At 43.9% G+C, this 19,125-nt stretch overlaps 1 protein-coding gene across 1 annotated transcript in view; it reads right to left on the bottom strand.

Moving 5' to 3' along the window:
• The window catches only part of LOC119383864 (uncharacterized), a 33,963-nt gene extending 16,586 nt beyond the window's left edge, over positions 1–17,377 (bottom strand). The window contains exon 1 of the mRNA XM_037652134.2: positions 17,227–17,377. The gene's annotated coding sequence lies outside the window, so the exon portion shown is untranslated. The remainder of the gene's footprint in view (positions 1–17,226) is intronic.
• Positions 17,378–19,125: the final 1,748 nt, after the last annotated feature.

Below are 19,125 nucleotides of genomic sequence, written 5' to 3'. Positions count from 1 at the left end.
TAAGCATAACAACTGCAACGCAACTCTAACAACTGCAACTGTGACTACCGTACGTGCAGTGCGCCTGCGCGTGCCACGCGGCTGTGTATATATCTAGGGTAACTTTTCTGAATAAAGCTTAGTTGCGAGTAGCGCTTGTCCTGTGCGTCTGTGTTCCTTCATTGTCCTATTCGAATTCGCGCTATCCAGCATTGAAGAATATAAGCACTACATATCAGCTTACTGCGTCTGGTGTTGGTAACACCTATGTTGCTGTTGGCATCATTAAGCAACTGTAAAAAGCTGGTTATATAACACATGTGCGACTCTTCAAAATATGTGTGTGTGTATGCCATTGGCACATTTCTCTAGCGTCATTCCGTAACATTTCGCTCAATGTGAAAAATTGAGACACAGACACCTTCCTGTGCATGCTTCGCATAACATCGATTCCCACGGTACGTGGAATCTGCCGATTTTTTTTTTGGGGGGGGTTTCATTTTTGAGTAGATGTTTTCCATTAAACTGTTGTTAGTCCCAGCGTGTGTGGTCGTCTTTCTTCTCTTCTTGTGTACGTGTCTGTTGAAGGCTGGGTTCCTCGTTTTCAAGCTTAATTCAGTATAGGTCGATTGTTCAAAGAATGCTGGTTACCATCTAGAGCATTTCATTTGAGCTATATTGTATGCTTGATTCATGGGTTAGCAAACATATAATTTGATAACCGGAATATATTAAGATGCATTGTATAAGTATTTTGATGCGTACGGAGAGATTAGATAATATTTCTAAAAATATAAAAAAGACTGGGTATGTATGAAACTAATACGTTTTAAAAGTCGTTGAACACTTACAGCATAACAATACACATGGTGTCCCAAATATCACGCAGCTAGATTTTAAAAAAGACGAGCGTTGTTACGCAAAGCACACCTCGTGCATATTGTTCCCAGTACACTGTAGTCGTCACTACTAATTTTTTCGTTAATGATTTTTAGTTAATTAGTCCTACTTGCGTGTATAACTCGACAAATACTCACCTAATCATTAAAATGTCGATGAGGCGTATGTAGGCATGTTCAAATGATATCTCACTGCGCTATTTTCAACAACGTACTAACGTGACTACACGTAGCGTGTAGTCACGGGATATATTTCCACCGATACCACGTAGCAGCTGGTCACGTGACTAAAATAGCGTAACATCACGTAAAAGCTATTCACGGGAATAAAAATCACGTAACATTATGTAACAACTAGTCACGTGACTAAGACCACGTAACATCACGTAACAGCTACTCACGTGACATGTTCCCGCCAAAACATGTAACAGCTAGTCACGTGACTAAAATCACGTAACACGACCTAACACGTAACTAAAATCAAGCAACATCACGTAACAACTAGTCAAGTGACTAAACTCACGTAACATCACGTAACAGCTAGTCGCGTGAATAAAATCACGTTACAACTGGTCACGTGACATGTTCCCGCCAACAACCACGTAACAGCTGGTCACGTGACTAAAATCACATCACCTAACAGCTAGTCACGTGACATGTTCCCGCCAAAACCACGTGACACGTGCGTAGTGTGGGGAACCGACCGTAACCGGAGAAGTATTGCCGAGCCTAAGGATACTTTGTAATACTAGCAAAAACTTAGCATCCCTAGCAAAAGCTTGGCATCACTAAGAAAAAGCTAGGCCGTATACCGGCTACGTTGGTGGTTCCAGCCTTGCGCCACTAGAGCAAGCTGCGCTTTCTTTAGCTGGCGGCTTGCTACACTTATGGTACGTTTGGGCGTTTCTGTTCATTTCTGCCTCGCCGCCCACTAGTCTTGTTCCATTGGCTGGATAGTGCTCAATTCGGAATTGGAATTTGGATAGTGCTAATAACGCGCACGCACGCACGCACGCACGCACACACACACACACACACACACACACACACACACACACACACACGCGCGCGCGCGCGCGCACACATACACAAACACACACACACACACACACACACGCACGCGCGCGCGCGCGCACGCACACAAGCAAACAGGTATTCACACACAGGACGCAAATGTCTCCGCCATATGTCGGAGGCGAGAGCTGTCGTTTGGAGAGCGCAAGCCAGGGGGCGCCACAGCACTGCACTAAGGTTCGAAGAAAGGCTAAGGAATATGAAGGAGAGTAGATGGGCAGAGAAGGTGTTCCGTTACTTGTATAGGAAGAGCGTGGACACACAGTGGAGAAAAAGAACTAGGAGGCTCACTAGTAAATATACGGCTGGTAGTGTAAGCAGTATGTCAACAAAGAGCGTTAAGCGAAAAGTCAGAGAGGCGGAGAGGATTTACTGGATGGCAGCTATGGAGAAAAAACCGGTTTTGAGTAACTACCGAAAGGGCAAAAATGAAATAAGGAGGGAGGCATTTTACGACAATTCAATGGGAAGCGCTTTACTGTTTGAAGCGAGATCGGGTTGCCTTAGAACACGTAGTTATAAAGCGAGATTCAGTAAAGATGAAGAACAATGCACGTGCTGCGGGGAAGATCAGGAAACGGCGGAGCATGTTCTGATTGAATGTGGAGACATCCACCCAGGTGTACGTTTGGGCACGAGCCTGCATGACGCCTTGGGTTTTAAAGACAATGGAAAGCTGAACACACCCGCGATTGAAATAAGTAAGAGACGGTTAGAGTATTGGTGGCAGAAAACTAGAGAGAAAGGACAAAAATAAATTTTGGGAAAAAAAAAATAAGGACATTCTGCCATAAAGGGCACAGAACGGAGCTGAAAACTTAAGGTTTTTTTTTTCTCTCCTGGAGTAAAATAGTTTTCTTTGAAGTAAAGACACTAGGCCAACGCTAAAAAAAAAAAGAGTAAAGGTTTTTTTTTTTTCGAGCCTGGTGGCACACTTGACACCGCCCCGTTATAAAGGGGACGCTCATAGCATCCATCCATCCATCCATCCATCCAATAAAGTCAATCGTTATAAGTGGCTCCGTGTTTTCATATACGAAGAAAATACTGACATAAAGATCCCCTAAGCTAACTTGACGATAAAGACGCAGCTAAATGCAGCAATAAGGAAACACATATCACGTTGCGATTACGCAATAAATTAGGGGTGTGCGAATATCAAATTTTTCGAATACGAATCGAATACGAATATCCACCTTGGAATATCGAATCGAATATCGAATATCAAAGGAAAAATGCCTCCACAGTAACAATATTTTATTTAACATGTAGCTATTAAAAAAAAAATACATTAACAGCCTGACTGGCAACACACATACACTGCTATCTCCAGAACACAATGTACACACAATGCACATCACGACACAAGCAAATATCACGGCACAATGAAAGTAATGACTACATGTTATCATGAAGAAATATGAGTTGCTCCACATGATCAGGCAGCAGGCGCTCCCTTGTAACAGAGACAACCCCCCCCTCCCCCCCCCCCTGCTACTGGAAAGGAACGCTTGCTTGGAACAGAAGTGGCTGGTATAGGGAGTTACATGGGGCAAAGCTTTGCCAGACTGGGGTATCTGAAAGTGTCTACAGTCCGCCACCAGTCCCGTGGGTCACTGTCTTTCTTCAGAAGCGGTCCCGCATAGTGAACGAGTGGTAGTGCGGCACGTTACGGCCGCATAATATTGAATATGTACGGTTACATGATCGCCAACAGCGCTGCACGTCGGAGATGCACCAGCAATAAATCATACATATTGGGGCGCTCGTCGCAGGCAGATATCGTGCCTCCGTGTACTTACGATGTTTATCGCTCCTCTCGGCAACGTTTTTAGCTATACGAACGCTGCAGAAATGTGGAAGACGAGTTATTTTATGCATGATAATCGAATCGCATATTCAAATTTTTCGAATATTCGAAGTTATCGAATATTCGAAACTTTTCGAATACACGATTTTCGAATCAAATACGAATATTTCGAATGTAATATTTGACGAATATTTGAAACTTTCGAATATTCGCACACCCCTACAATAAATATGAAGTTGTGTATTGGAAAGTGAGTACTTCGATACTTCGCAAAATTATGATTATATATGGCGTTGTGGGTACCTTGCAAATGTACTTACAGTAATCTCCCCAAAAGAGTTTACAATGGGCCGCGGCAACCAGCCCACCATAAGGGTAGCTTAGATAAGGCTACATATAACATAAAAGAGTGTTACACATATTACACTTATTTTTGCGATCAATAGCAAATGAGGCGAGAAACAACCACATTTCGTGAGAGCGTGTATAGAAATTTTCAAGAGGGTTACGATTTCGTGTCGTTGGAACAATTCAATCATACTGTTAGTAAGCGCCCTTTGAAAAACAAGGGGCTCCAAGAAAACACAGAGACGCAGCGCTTTCTTTCAATTGGCATTTACTAGAAAGCTCTGCACGTATGAATACCAGGTGACCTAATGGAAAAACACAAAAATAAAAAATCACACGTAAAAACAACGCATAGGATTAAAAAGCCGAGTTAAATTGCGTCACCCGGTGGTACTTTGGACGCCAACATCCCATAATCACGCCAGAGAAGAATATTCATTATCCGAAGATCACCTTGAAAAAGGCTTTTTTTATTTTTACTGCCTTATAGAAACACGGACAACCGAAGACGAGAAGACAGAACGTGCGCAGACTCACAACTCCAGACACCAACAAGTTGATGGTAGTTTATCTTTGTCAACATGAACTTCCACCGGCTAGCTCAACTTGGCGCTGTACTACAGTAGGCTTACATGAAGAAGCAACGAAGGCACGTTTACGCTTGCGTGACCCGACCGCACAATCACGTCTAAGGTAAATCTACATATGGTATAGCAAAAAGTTTTCATTGGAGGCCTTGCGTTTAAAAATGGCGGTTCATGGGACGTTTATCGAGCTTATCGCCATCTGCGTGACGCAGAATCGATGTCGGCGGAAGCAATAATGATTACGCAAAGGTAATCAACGGCACAAAATTCGATTGATTATTATTATTTTTTGCTGTCTCCTATTATAGCGTTCAGGGAGGTGTTTTTAAAGGCCACGCATTTCAAGCGGAATTTGCGGTGGACTTGGCTTTGAACAGGTTCAGGGTAAACGTATGTAGCTGTTGACGTGCAGTTAAGTTTACAATCCTTTAGAAAAAATAAAGGCGTGTTTCAAACAAACTGAAGTACAGCGTGTCCCACCATTTTTCAGGAACACACGGAAGACGCATACGGGCGAACCTTGACGCGAGCGTGTCAGATCAACGCCACTTAAAGAAACTACCAAGCGAAATTTTTTTAGGTGGCGTTGGTCTGATCCGACGTCGCGCAGTATTGCTTACAACGCGGGTGGCTCTGCGTTTGAAAACTTTATAGGAAATAGTAATAAAAAATCAGTGAATGAGTTGATCAGCATAGTTACAGAAATGTTCGCATTCTTGCGCGTAACACTGTATTTCCTAGTAGAGAGGGCCCCGTCCCTTCAGTGATTGTGTCGTACTAAGAACGCCGAATGCTGAGCTTACCTGGTGTTTTTAACTCATTTCGCTTTTCAGTGAACGCGTTTCACTCATGTGTAAAACACGTGGGAAACGTCGCGCTCAGCAAGCTTAAAATTCAGGCCACCGGAACTAAAATAACATACAAGTACTTGGGCGTAACCTTGACCTCAAATATTAGAAGTACCAGACACATTGACAATATAGTGGACCAGGGAAATCAAAGATTAGGATTTATCCCTCTAACTTTCAAACAAGCACCCGCAGATCTAAACTTACCGTGTACTTAAGGCTAATACGACTTGTAATGGAATATGCGTGCGAAGCACGGGATCCGTACGATAAAAAAAGAAAAAAGTAAACGCAAAAAATTAGAAGGCGTACAAGAGCGTGCCTGGTGCTTCATTTTCTCTAAATATCGAAAACAAGACTCGGTCTGCCAGTTCCGTGAAAAGGCGAACATTCCTGTACTTAAGGATCGAAGGAAGCATAAAAGGCTGAGCCTTCTTTTTTTTTTTTAGCATTATGAATTGCATGGTGCTTATAAACAAAGAACGCTACCTAAGCCGGACAACGTCACGGGTAGTAAAGAATAAACCTGAAAGTACGTGAAAAAGCGTAGGTTCTCTAAAGGTTGTTTTAAATATTCCTTTTTTTGTTTTCTTTTTTTAGGAACGGGGACAACATAGAATAAACTGCCGGACAGTATAGCAAAAACAATCTATTGCGAACAGTTTCGGTCCCACCTTCAACATTCCTGTATTTGGCCTAGCATGAATCAGTGCTTCTGTTGCAGGCATCACTGTACTAAGTACTAGAATTTGTTGCACCAAATGTGATGAATTGATCTCCTCAACATTGTACGTGAGTACCTCAACATATGCTTTACCATGCTTTTATTGTTGCATAGCATGTAACACCTTAATGTAGGCACTCCTATCTCGGCCCTGTAAAGGGCTGATAGTATGTTCACATAAACAAACAAACAAACAAACAAACAAACAAACAAACAAACAAACAAACAAACAAACAAACAAACAAACAAGCAAGCAAACAAACAAATAAATAAATAAATAAATAAATAAATAAACAAATAAATAAATAAATAAATAAATAAATAAATAAATAATAAATAAATAAATTCCCAGCTTCGCCGCAACGCCGAAGGAATGAATGCGATAGCAACAAATTGGAATGTAACGTGAGGAACGGCAAGCAGCTTGAAACTTCCAGCGCGCTGCTCAAGCACAAGGGACGCATGAAAAGAACACACACAAGACGAGCGCGAACTAAGAACTGTCACAGCTCGACACTTAAAGCGCGCTGCTCACACACCAAGAAGGACGCACTTAACGAACGCACAGGTATATAAAGAATGAGCGCGAACTAACAGCTGTCACAGTTGTTACTTCTTTGTGTTTGAGCAGCGCACTGCTTTTGCAAACGCGGCCGCTGCGGAGAGCGAAGCGACCCTCGTGCGCTCTGTAACTTCAACTTTGCGGTGAGAGCACGAGACGTACAAACCAACCCCATCACGAGACAAGCGCGCGCGTACGGGCGACCACACCCTGTAGGGCAAAGTACAGCTGGCAGAGGTAGAGGCGCGTGCGCATCACGAGTGGGGCGACGACCTTTAAAGCGCACCCTTCGCACCACCTGCCTGGTAATCAAGAGAATACGCTGAAGTTCTTCCGAGCTCCGCGTACCACCAGCGGTAAATGGTGTATATAAATAGCTAGCCATTACTATGCTCAAAGACGTACTCTCCGTGGCCTAGTCGTTTAGCGCTGCGGAGCGATGGGTCGCACGTTCGAATCCGCGTTCCGGAACAAATTTCTCTGAATTATTTGTCGTGGTTTATATATATATATATATATATATATATATATATATATATATATATATATATATATATATATATATATATATATATATATATATATATGATATGACATGAGGGCAACGGCAAAATCCAGCCGAAAGTGTCCATATAATGGCTGTCGCAATAATAATTTGAATCAGTAAATAAATAAAAAAACACAAATCCTCTTCAAGGGGGCATATCTACATGAACGCTCCCCCCTTCTTTTTCTAAGGGTAACAATCAAAGACTATAGTATATTTCAGTAATATTAAATTGAAGGAAAGCCGTCTGCCATTCGAACACCACATCAATGTAAACGTATATAAGTTGGAATATTATTCTGTTTCAGCAAAATAAAACTTGTCATGTTCTTTACTTGAACAGCGTTATTTTTCTTTTTCTTAATCGTGTTCGTCTCCTTCTCACGTTTAGTCGAGCTTCGATTGCAACTCCGATTGAACTGCAATTTTCTTAGTCCCCGGACAGCGCCTGTCCTGTGTTTTCTTATACTTCATCGCCGTATCGTGTGCGCTGTATCAACCAAGATGAACGCATACCAACTCGCTCAAGCTTCCATTCTTATGCAGTTTATTTCTAGTACACAGAGCCCTTTTCCATGTCAGCGCCTGTCCCGTGTTTTCTTATAATTCGTCTCCGTTTCGTGTGCGCTGTATCAACCAAGACCTCGGTACTGTCTTGCGTTTTATTCGCAGTGCTCTCTTAGCAGCGTGAGCGTGAAGTTATATACGAAGAAAACGCGCATGGGTTTTTAGCAAATAAAGCTTCCGCGGTTGAAAAGGAATTCGTGCTGGTCTGCGGATGAAATCAGCAGCCAAAGCCTTTGCTGTGCGGTAGGTCTAACCATCGAGGTAACAAGAAGCCTAGGATAGAGCAAGGCGAAATAGATAACTCGTACCGCAGACATGCTAAATATGTCAAATACGATCTGAGAATCCAGTAGGTGAAAAGTGTTTAAAAATGGATCGCCGATGCTCGGGCTTGTCCCATCCATGTATATATGCTCAGCGAGCCTCTTCGAGTCCATCTTCGCCTGGTGACCCGCCACAGGCAGAATCCCCTATCAGCACTTCCTGCCGTCCACTCAAACTCAAGAGCAAGATCGCGGTACGAGAACATTCTACCATCAAGGTTCTCTCCCTCATGTGTTCCTGGGACACCCCCGTGGGTCTTGCCTAGACTGATTGCTAAGCTTCACATACCTGGGATTACGAAGTCCCTTCCCTCATACCATATTTCGGCCTAAGGCAACTTAACCTCCTTCAGATATATACAATATGCGGCGGTGCGGCGCACGTATACACTGATGGATCTATCGCGTCATGTATTTCTACCGCAGCCTTTGTCACCCAGCAGATGACCATCGCTCGACGTTTCAAATTAGACCACAGGACGACATCAACTGCCGCAGAACCTGTTGCTATTCAGCAGGCAATAATATTCATTTCCGCAGAGCCTGCTCGTAGGGTGGACGATATTCTGCCATGCTAAAACTGTTCTTCAAACCATCGATTACATCATGAGGCAAGACTCGCATTATGCTTTATCCACGGAAATTGCTACGAAAAATTGATATCATGTCACATTCCAGCGGATACCTGCTCACTGTGGCGTAATGGGGAATAAAGAGGCTGACGCTGAAACTAAAATAGTTTTCGATATTGCCCCGGAAATGTGCATTGCGTTTTAACGAACAGACACTAACGGCTTTATTCAGCGCGTAATGTGCAACTCCACATAAGAACAAACCAGAACGTCACCTGTGCCGTCTTTCTGGAACAAACGAGAAAGACGGCGCTGGAGACTGAATAAATGGGACCTAGAAATGGAATTCCTCATGCCTCACAAACTAAAGCGAAAGATCACACGTATGATTCACCGCATTCGTCTTGGTGTGGCCTTCACAGCACGTTATGCCCACTTGATCGGGTGCAGTGACACAGGTCCCGATTGTGGTCTCTGTCAGTTACCTGAAACACCTCAGCATATATTTTGCGCCTGACCAGCGTACGGCCGGGAACATCGGAAACTGATCTCCTCGACTGCACGATTTCATAGTAGACCATTAACCGACGAGGTTGTGTTAGGTCCTTGGCCTGACGTGAGCAGCGCAAATGTGGTTATAGGAGCGGTCGTAGTCTTCCTACAAGCCACACGACTGGATGCACGTCTTTAGATTTGCTCCAGCGAAGTGGGACTACATTCTCATCTCCCTAACTTACCATCGTCATTCATTACTTTTTAGCTCCTCTGACCCCTGCCCCAGAGTAGAGTAGCAGGCCAAAGCAAACTATAGCTCAGGCCGACCTCACTGCCTTTCTGCATATAAATTATTTCGCTCCCTCTCTCTCAAGGTTTATAATGTTCCAATATTTGTAAGGCGTTTGAATGAGCTTGTGTTTCCGTGGGTTGGAAGGTTACGGCCCCATCAGCTTTTCACTGATCCTAACGGAAGTGCTGGCACCAAGGACTAGCGAATGTAAGCATGCACGTTTTATAAAGGACCCAGACGCAAAACATCGCGACTGTATGTTAACGATCATGAGCACAAGGCGTTCTTAAACGTTATAACACCGCGCTTTCTTCTAGCGCTCGCATCGATAAGGTTCCCAGCGTCACTGCTGACGTTTGAAAATAAAAAAAGAAGCAAACAAAGAAGAAAAGAGAAACAGACAGATAGATTTTCGAAAAGCCAGTCGAAAAAGAACGAGCTACAAAAGACGCAGTGATATAAACAGGCGAGCCCTTTCTATTTATAGACTAATGGCGCAACGTTAAAGAAGCTGGAAGGAATGTAAGGCAGAAGTAATCAACTGACTTTTAGCAGTAACTCATTTACTTTCCATAGGGGAAAGAATTGGTTTGTCTAAATAAACGCAATCGGCTAATGTTGCTTTCGGTCTGAGGTGGTATACGCAGATTACACCGGTCTATAGAGACGTGTGTTTTATATTTTTATTGTTATGTTTGAGTAACTGTTCGTATGACAGGTCTTAGTGCGCAGGCGCTGGAGGTGCACGCTTGGCGCACGACATGACGAAAGGAAGCCTTCATTTTTTTTCCCCGCATGGTGCGTGCGGCAGTGTCGTGCCTTCGCGAGAAACTGTTCGGTGTAGTGCAGCTAGCGTACGGACACAGAAGAGCAGGACGCACACGCAGCGGTAGCTTTCAGTTCTTCCCTTTCCTTTTCTGTTCGGAGTTCCTGTTCCTGTTTTGTTTCCGTGCTGTTGGCGCATACTAACAATCTTGCCACACCTCTGTTTGTGGGAAAGCCAACTTACGCTGGCATGTGTCCTTGCGTAGAGTTAACACAAGACAGAAGTTCAGGGGAACATGAAGGCTTGGGAGATGAAACATCCTTGAACAGGGGTTGTCGATAGAGACAACGTTTCGACAACTGGACTTGCCTTCGCCAAGGCAGTAACTGGCCTTGAAAACGTTGTCAAAACGTTGTCTCCAGCGACAACCCCTGTTTAAAGAATTTTCATTCCTTGTTTAGAGTTCTATTTCGCGAGTGTGCATGTATGAGATTTCCGCTTGACGTAATTGTCTGCTATATATGTCTTGGCCGCAGCTTCGCAATATTAAAAAACTGTTCTATATCAGAGCAAATGTTATCTATCCAGACTCCGCTTCACCGTTATTGGGTGGGGTGCTGTCCACCTTTTCATATGTCTATTAGAAGATATATTCAATTTACCAGGCGATTTCAATTTCACCCGCTGTGTTAGCTTAAGGACGCGTGTTCAATTTCGCGCAACGGCGGCCACATTCCTATTTAAGTCTATCTTAAATAACTTTACTTGTTAAAAAATAATGCGTACTCCCCCAGTACGTATCCCAATCGTATCGTGGTTTGGGCGAGTAAAACCGACGAATTTACTTTCAGTTTCTGCTTCAAGAACTGCTATGCCGGAAAGTATAACTAACAGCTTTGTCGTTCATAATTTTTATACAAGTGTAGCTCACGCGAGGAAGGTAACTCCGATAATCGGCTCTGTCTAATCCGGTGGCGTAAATAGCTTCCTAATAACCTGGTACACAGAACAATGTTGCAAGCCGTGATCAGCAAAAGTTTTACCACCATTTAGGTTAAGCTTAGTGAACCATAATGAGAAGCACAATGAACAGAGCGAATTCTACTACTGGAGTCACCAAATCTCTACAACCACGGCAAAAGAAAAAAAAGATGTTACATCTTTTTCATGCTCCAGGAAATTGACCATGACACTCTTGTTAATTAAAGTTCATTCATCTAGAGCTTTGGAACTGCGCGCCTAGGAAGAACTCACTGTTGCAGCTCCAGGAAAATCACACTGTGACTAGGGAATCGTTTTTAATTCGAGTAATTATTCGATTACCCTCGGACAGATGCTGCCTATTAAGTATCACGTGCATGAAGTGATTTTCTCAGGAATTTATTGTAGTGTAATTTGTTTAATGAGTTTTTTAACAGAACAAGGCGTGTATCCTCTGTTCCATTCTATGTTTTTTTATATAGTTTCGTAGCGCTCTTACAACAGTAACAGGTAATTTTTGTTTTCATTATTACTATTCGTGGTTTGCTACAACCGCCCGATTCTTCGCGGATACCAGTTCTGCGAGATACTGTACATGCCATACCATTTCTACAGAGCGGCGTCATCACCTAAATAATCATTCTGACCACTTGGAGGTAATCCTTAACACACATTACAAGGGAAAGGGAGAGAGATAAAGAGTGATGGAGATAACTATTCACTGTACCGCAGATGTGGCGACTTGAGCTCTAGCTTGCAGTTGTCTGCGATCAGCAGAACTGGGGAAATACCGACGGGGAGAAAAGGAGCCATGAATTACGGTGATTAGTTATATAAGGAGCTGCGTAGAGAACCGTCCCGTTGTGGGAAAGCCGTGCACCTATAATTGGAGTTCGTATAGAAACGCTACCTTTAACATTATAATCACGACAGCACTCTTTGCGGGAAACGAAGGGCAAAAAACCAATTCATGTATAGTGTTTTCGTGTTGAGGTGTTCGATCGGAGGGAGAAGTTTCTGTCAACCGCAAATATAAGTCAGAAGGGAATTGAAGTGCATTGAATTCAGAAAATATATATACATGGCAGACATTGCACAAGCACACGTAATTGAGACGCAACAATATTTCCGGGTGTGTGCTTTGTTACACGATTAAAAAAAAATTATAAGTTAGATTTATTTTGCCGCTGTAGGGCTATAGGTAGGTATTTTTGTCTTATAACGAATCAATTGAAATTTCTATGCTTTCATGCGCTAGTTCATTTGGTTGCACGGTTGTTTTCCGTACTCAATTTCATTCTATTACATTTAAAACCCCATGCTAAAACGTATATAAGTGAGGGGTGGGTACATGCGCTTTTTTGATATAAACTGCGTAGGCGAAAATGTTTGAGGCCCGTGTACTTAGATTTAGGTGAACGTTAAAGAACCCCAGGTGGTCGAAATTTCCGGAGCCCTCCACTACGGCGTCTCTCATAATCATATGGTGGTTTTGGGACGTTAAACCGTAGATATTATTATTATTATTATTATTATTATTATTATTATTATTATTATTATTTATCATTATTATTATCATTATTATTATTATTATTATTATTATTAATATTATTATTATATAAACTGCGCATAACTGTACACTTTATTTAGACGAGTAAACGTGTCCATCTGCTACTATCAGTGCTCGGGTGTTCTTATAGTCAGAGCCATTACGGTGCGTAAGGAATCGCACATAAGCAATGCGAAATCGTCGTACGATGTGGCATGTGGACAACACAAGGACAGATAAAATAACGAAAAATAAAAAAGCTTTAACGATTATGTGACATGCACAGTTTTTACAGACAAAATACACCAAAATACACCAATTGTTCTTTTCATTGCCTTTATTGTTATTTATGTCTAATTTTACGTTTTGAAATTACTCTACACGTTCTAAAATTTTCTTGCATTACCCCTCTTACGCGATGCCTATAGGGGCCTGTAAGGTACTTTTAAATAAATAAATAAATAAATAAATAAATAAATAAATAAATAAATAAATAAATAACTGGACAGTTGCCCGGTCAGCTTCGGATACAGTGGATTCCACGGGACACTATTTCTGCTCACATACAAGCTGACACCGTTACCCACAGGTAGCTGTCGCCCACTCTGGAAGCACCCTTACCCCCCCCCCCCCCCCCCCCGAGGTAATTTCCTCCACCGCAAGGAGATTTTCCGCCGCACCACACGAGACTTATTTCCACTGTGTTTTTCAAACCTCCCAGGTGGCCTTACCTACCAGGATGAGGTGGTGTTGCGGTGACTTCGTGTCGGGGCAGTGCTTACTTTATCGGTCACACATGCGTGGCCACATCACCCCTAAGGGCCATTTGGGGACACTAGCCTGTATGTTTGCTCACCTGAAGCGTCTTCGGCTACGATCAAGTACCTCTTATGGACCACCCTGGCCTAGGAACAGTGATCTCTAACTGAGAACAACGGTCTTTCACCGCACGAGACCACCGGACTACGGTTCATGGCTCTATGTGCCCCATAAAATAGAGTACAGTTCACGTACGTCGCTCAAACTGCCCTTCATTTATATATTTATTTGTGTGTGCCGTTGGCAAAACCTTTGAAATGAAAAGAAAAAGAAAACAGCTTGGCATGTATGCGCCTACACAGTAAACCAGTTTAACATGTTAAGGGGGTTTTACCACGTCTATAACTAACACCCTTATGCCCAAGGAAAAAGGCATTTTCACGAATCAAAACCTACATATCATGGCGGGTTGACAATTTTCTAAACACACTTATCACTGTAAAACAGTGAAAAATAAAGACTAGCATTCAGGGAACATCAAATAACAGATGACATCAGCATAGAAGGTGCGCGTACGCACCCAACCATACACACAGCATAGCATATTGTAAAACACCTCATGGAGGAAGCGCTCGTGCTACACAGCATTACACCAGCTATCTGATATGTATCGCCATGGTATCATGAGCCGCCGTTCAGTGCCGATGAGGATATCACTGTTCCGCGTATTTGAACAAAAGACATTGAGAGAATACACGCAAATTTATGGTGTGCTTGTACATAGTTTAAAAATGGACAGCGCTGTTAATCTAAACTCGCCTAATATCCAAATAGTTTTTAATCAGCGAGTCCAAGTTATGATCTGGCACTCTGTCGTACAGGCCACAGGTGTTTCAATAACCCATAACACCCTTAGCTCCTAAAGGGTGTTTCAGGTAAAACATTAACCCTTACGTAAACCAAAAGGCTATTTGGGGATGCTAAACACACTTACAGCCACATTTTTTGCAAATTCTAGTTAGGCAAAGGAATGTTCAGTTGCTTGAGACCACTTTATGGGCGGAAGGTGGTTTACAGTGCATAGCTTCACTGTCCTACATTTTACGACACTGCGGAAAAACAACGTGCACCCAGAAAAACGAAAATGCTTGCTGACATAAATTCGTGAAAAAAATAGAGCATGATGGGGTTACAATTTATTAGGGGTGTGCGAATATTCGAGTTTCGAATTCGAATTGAATAATACATTATCGAATAATTCGACAGGGCGAATATCTAAAACGCGACAAACTCCAGTGGTGCAACTTGGTTAGGGTGGGGTGGCTAAAACTAACGCTAACGTCCTTACAGTAGGACTTTAGTTAAAATCCTCCCCGATATCCTGGTTCAAAAGCGAGCGCATGTTTATTTTGAAGGAGATTATGTCATTTCAGCACGTAAAAAATCACAAGAAACAGAAAACTGCCAAGCCTTCACAATTTCGCCTCCGAAACGAAGGCATGGACTTCTTGCGTAGTTCGGTCACGTAGGTCGCAAGCATAAAGGTCCCGACTCTGGCCCGCGAAGCCCTCGGTGATTGGCTTCCCATGAGAAAATTTGTTCACGCTGTGTAGTCGCCACTGCAGCGCCGTACCACTCGTTCAAAAACTCCCATGGTCCCGGCGCGCTGTGAAAGCGTTGCTGTGAATGGGCGCCCGAAGATTTTGGGCCCGGAACACTCATGACGATGAAGCGCAACATTACCGCTGTCGGATGAGCCATATTGCGCGACGGTAGGGGAAGAAACTAGCTACCGTACCCCCCTCTGTTAGCCGTTAGGATATTAGCAGTGCCGCTGCTTACTAGAATGGCGGCTCTTCCATAAACACGCCTGCGCATCCATAACAGCTAAAAAAAAAGACAGAACCATCCCGAACAAGCGCACAATAAAGCTTTCACCACGCCGCAGCATAAGCGCATCTTTTCAATTCTGCAGGAAACACGGTAACATCACGGCGAGAGATCCCGAAGCCAGGTCATATGGAACAGCTTGTGTTTCTGCATGTCAATTTGTGGTTTTTCGGTACCAGTCACTCACCGCGTTATGCGCTCGAGGACATGAGCAGGTTTCATTTATTTGTCCTTTATTTCAATTTTCAATAAAATCTTTTCTATTCGATATTAGATTCGAAACTATTCAGCACTATTCGATTCGAGATGAAATTTAACTATTCGCACACCGCTACAATTTACTAAATATCTCCCATGCGACGGGCATTCGTGCAGCATAGAACAGCAGCAAATAGGGTGATTTGGTATCCGTTCATAGTCATTAAAGGCGAGATAAAAATAGAAGGTGCGTAGAATGGGTGAGGACTCATTCGTCAAACAGAAGTTTGCTGAGAAGCACGTTTGTTATATATGTATGTTTGACGAAATATCCAGTCGGATATAAATTTGTCTGCATTAAGTCCGATAGCGTAAGACGATAAGTACTCAGGAACATGCGCGAACACGCAGTATAGCGCCAGTGTGTGCGTCTTCCCTTCGTCCTTGTCTTTTCGCGCCCACATCCAAGAACATAGTATCAGTGGTGTGAAAAGGATGGCCATTCGTCTTCTGAGAGCGTTATGGAACGCTTTCCTGACCTGTTTTCTCGCACTTTTAAGTACTGATTGTCACAAATAGGCTACTACAGATTCATTTGGTCGTTGGCAATGTCAGCACTTCCTTAGCTACCGTTTTCCACACATGGATTGCCGTTATATGCCCCCGTTTGGTGGCAACAAGAATTATTGCAGCGATGGGGCAACACGCGACGCCAAGGTTACGTTCCAAAACACATGAGAAGTTATAACAGTGAAATGCTGTATCTCTGCGTACATAAAATTCCTGCCCGCCATTCTATTATTTGTAATACAGTCGAACGCCACTACAGCGAAATCCCTTGTATAACGAAGAAATCCTTACTGCCTGGTTTTATGGTAGCGTTACGCAGCGCAAGGTTTACAACATGTGACCTACATATAGCGACAGACAATTAAATCCAAGGGATAGTTAGGCAAAGATAAACATCGGGGACTTTATTTCTTGTATTTAACTGTAGTGCACTAATAATGACGTAAACTGAAATGAACTAAAGTGGAGGAACCTTTCCGTCAGAGAGATTTCTTTGACCTCATTCCCTGTTAGATTCGTTTGATTGTGTCTAAGAAACGAGCCCCTCGAAAAAATACCCTTTCTTTCGTTTCTACATATTGTCACATCAAACCCGAATACATAAAAAAAAACAAGCGGGCGTGGCAATATAGCGAAATATATTGAAAGTCATGATCACTTTAGCATAAACTCGTTAGGCTGTGGCTGTATTGCATTTGAACTCATTATCTCTTTTGACGTTACCACCATAGAAGTAGTGTTGCCCAAGCATGGACGTGTATTGTCAACAGCTTCGAAGTGCTTCTGGAAAGGATCGCAGAAGTAGACATTTTGCCAGAACTTAAGGATTGCGAAGAGTATACTGCCAGCATTAGACTACACACGCTTCGAGAAAAGCTCGTCTCACCTTAAGCGGTTGGCCGCAGATAGTCTATGTCCTCGGACCTCGGGCCGTCGCAGTGCGAGTGGTATCCTGTGGACGGCACTGTGGCTTTCTCTCAGGCACACGATGTTGATGTAGCGTGGCCACCGCGAAGAGCGCGCGCTTTTATGAGGCCGGAAGGAAGCAACGCTTCATATTCGCCCGGAAACAATGCGTTTATGCTCTCACCCGAAATTTCAGAGGCGGAGAGAGGAGAGGGCGCCAAGTGACGTCGCTGATTGGCTGAGACCATCTTCCTTTACCGTTGCCGTTTTTGCGAGCGAGAGAGGGTGAGACGCGAAAGACAAAACGGTCGCTCATCTTTCACTCCCTTTATATTCCGCTTTAGCCTTCTGCCCGTGCTCGAGCACGGCGGTGCCAATGGCGCTCGGTCACTCGCGGTGACGTCACGAGTCGCGTAAGCGAAGCAAGCGGACCGTATCATTCAGCGTTCTTCGGCTGTCGTCTTCTTCGCGGCGGTGCGATGGCGGCGTCTTGCTTTTGTTTCACCTGCTCTCTTAGCCCCAGCGAGTGACAGCGTGGTAGTGGCCTTGAGAGAAGGCGCTCGAAGGAAGCTGGCCGGGAGGGCAGTTGTGATGTTTTTTTTTCGCCTTCTGAGACGTGACCCCGCGGTCGCTTCGTGCTCGACTCGGTCCGAAAGCAGGCTTTCGCTCTCGGTGGGCTCGAGAAAGGAACGCGATGCACCGCCCCGTCTTAACCGTTCGTCACGCCCGCCTCCGCACCAGACCGTTATCTGGGCTCGATGCGGAGAAGCGAGTCCTTGCGCAATCGGTGTGTCTGACTATAACGCGAGAACATATGCGACGTTGGCGCTCTAGAACATCGGCTTTTCCGCGAATCTCATAACTCCGTTTGAGTGGCTAGGAAGAGTGACGGGTGAATGACAGTTTACGTGGAAGTAAACGCTTTGCGCAAGCTTCGCGCCGATGCTCAATGGGTGCATAACTATACGGCGATGCGCATACGGCTTCTCCAAGTAAGGGAGGGCTTTACTAAAACCTGTAAACAAGCCAACTTGGTTGCTCCGGTGTACTCGTTAACACGCCCACGAGTACGGCTTCTGCTACTACCGGAAGTCTTCGGCACGCTCAGGTTTCTACTAGGTGCGATACGCACGTTGCGTCGCCATTCGAGAATGCCGGCTTGGACGCCAAGTGTTCGAGACGATTTCGCCGAGCTTAATGTCACGCGCTGTCCTCGGCTTCGGAAGATTTACTACCATACATGCGGCAACGCCGAAACAGTAGGCCGTCCTTGTCAGAAGCCGGTTGGAAAGCAACAGCACAGAGCGTCGACGGTGTGTTGAAAGGCGAGAACAAATTAGCTGCTAAATGAAATAGGTCTCCGTTATGTACGGTTCAGCGGACCCCGGAAAAATGAAGCCCTATTAAAATGAAATGATCCTTAAACGGAAGGTGGCACGAACTTTAATTGTCTAACAGTAGGAACAATGTCATTAAAGTCTGGTTTCATCGAACGTAAAGGTTTACTGTGGACTCTGGTTGGACGCGAATTTTACCGACACTATACCATACCTCGCGGGCGCACAAAGCATCAAAAGGCTGAGAAACATGTTACAGGGTGATGTCATACGTAGCGCATAAAACGTAATCCATCAGGTGGTGTCGATGATACTGTAGTGGTCCTCGCAGTCAAAGAGAAAAAAATCGGCGAATTGGCAACAATGTACAAAACTAGAATAACTAGAAACTAGGTCGCCAGCCTGAGGCCCCCGAAGACGTCAGAGTCTCCCCCCCTCCCCCCTTCCCCTTGTCAATTCTTATATGAAGGCCAACATGGCAGTTTTAACCTCAATTGAGATTAGACAGGAACAAAGCAAGATCGCTTCCAGTAGGCATTGTC

The sequence above is a fragment of the Rhipicephalus sanguineus genome, chromosome 2 (genome assembly GCF_013339695.2).
Source record: "Rhipicephalus sanguineus isolate Rsan-2018 chromosome 2, BIME_Rsan_1.4, whole genome shotgun sequence".
NCBI lineage: Eukaryota > Metazoa > Arthropoda > Arachnida > Ixodida > Ixodidae > Rhipicephalus > Rhipicephalus sanguineus.
Note: the sequence above shows the minus strand (reverse complement) of the source record. Positions and strands in the feature narration are given on the sequence as shown.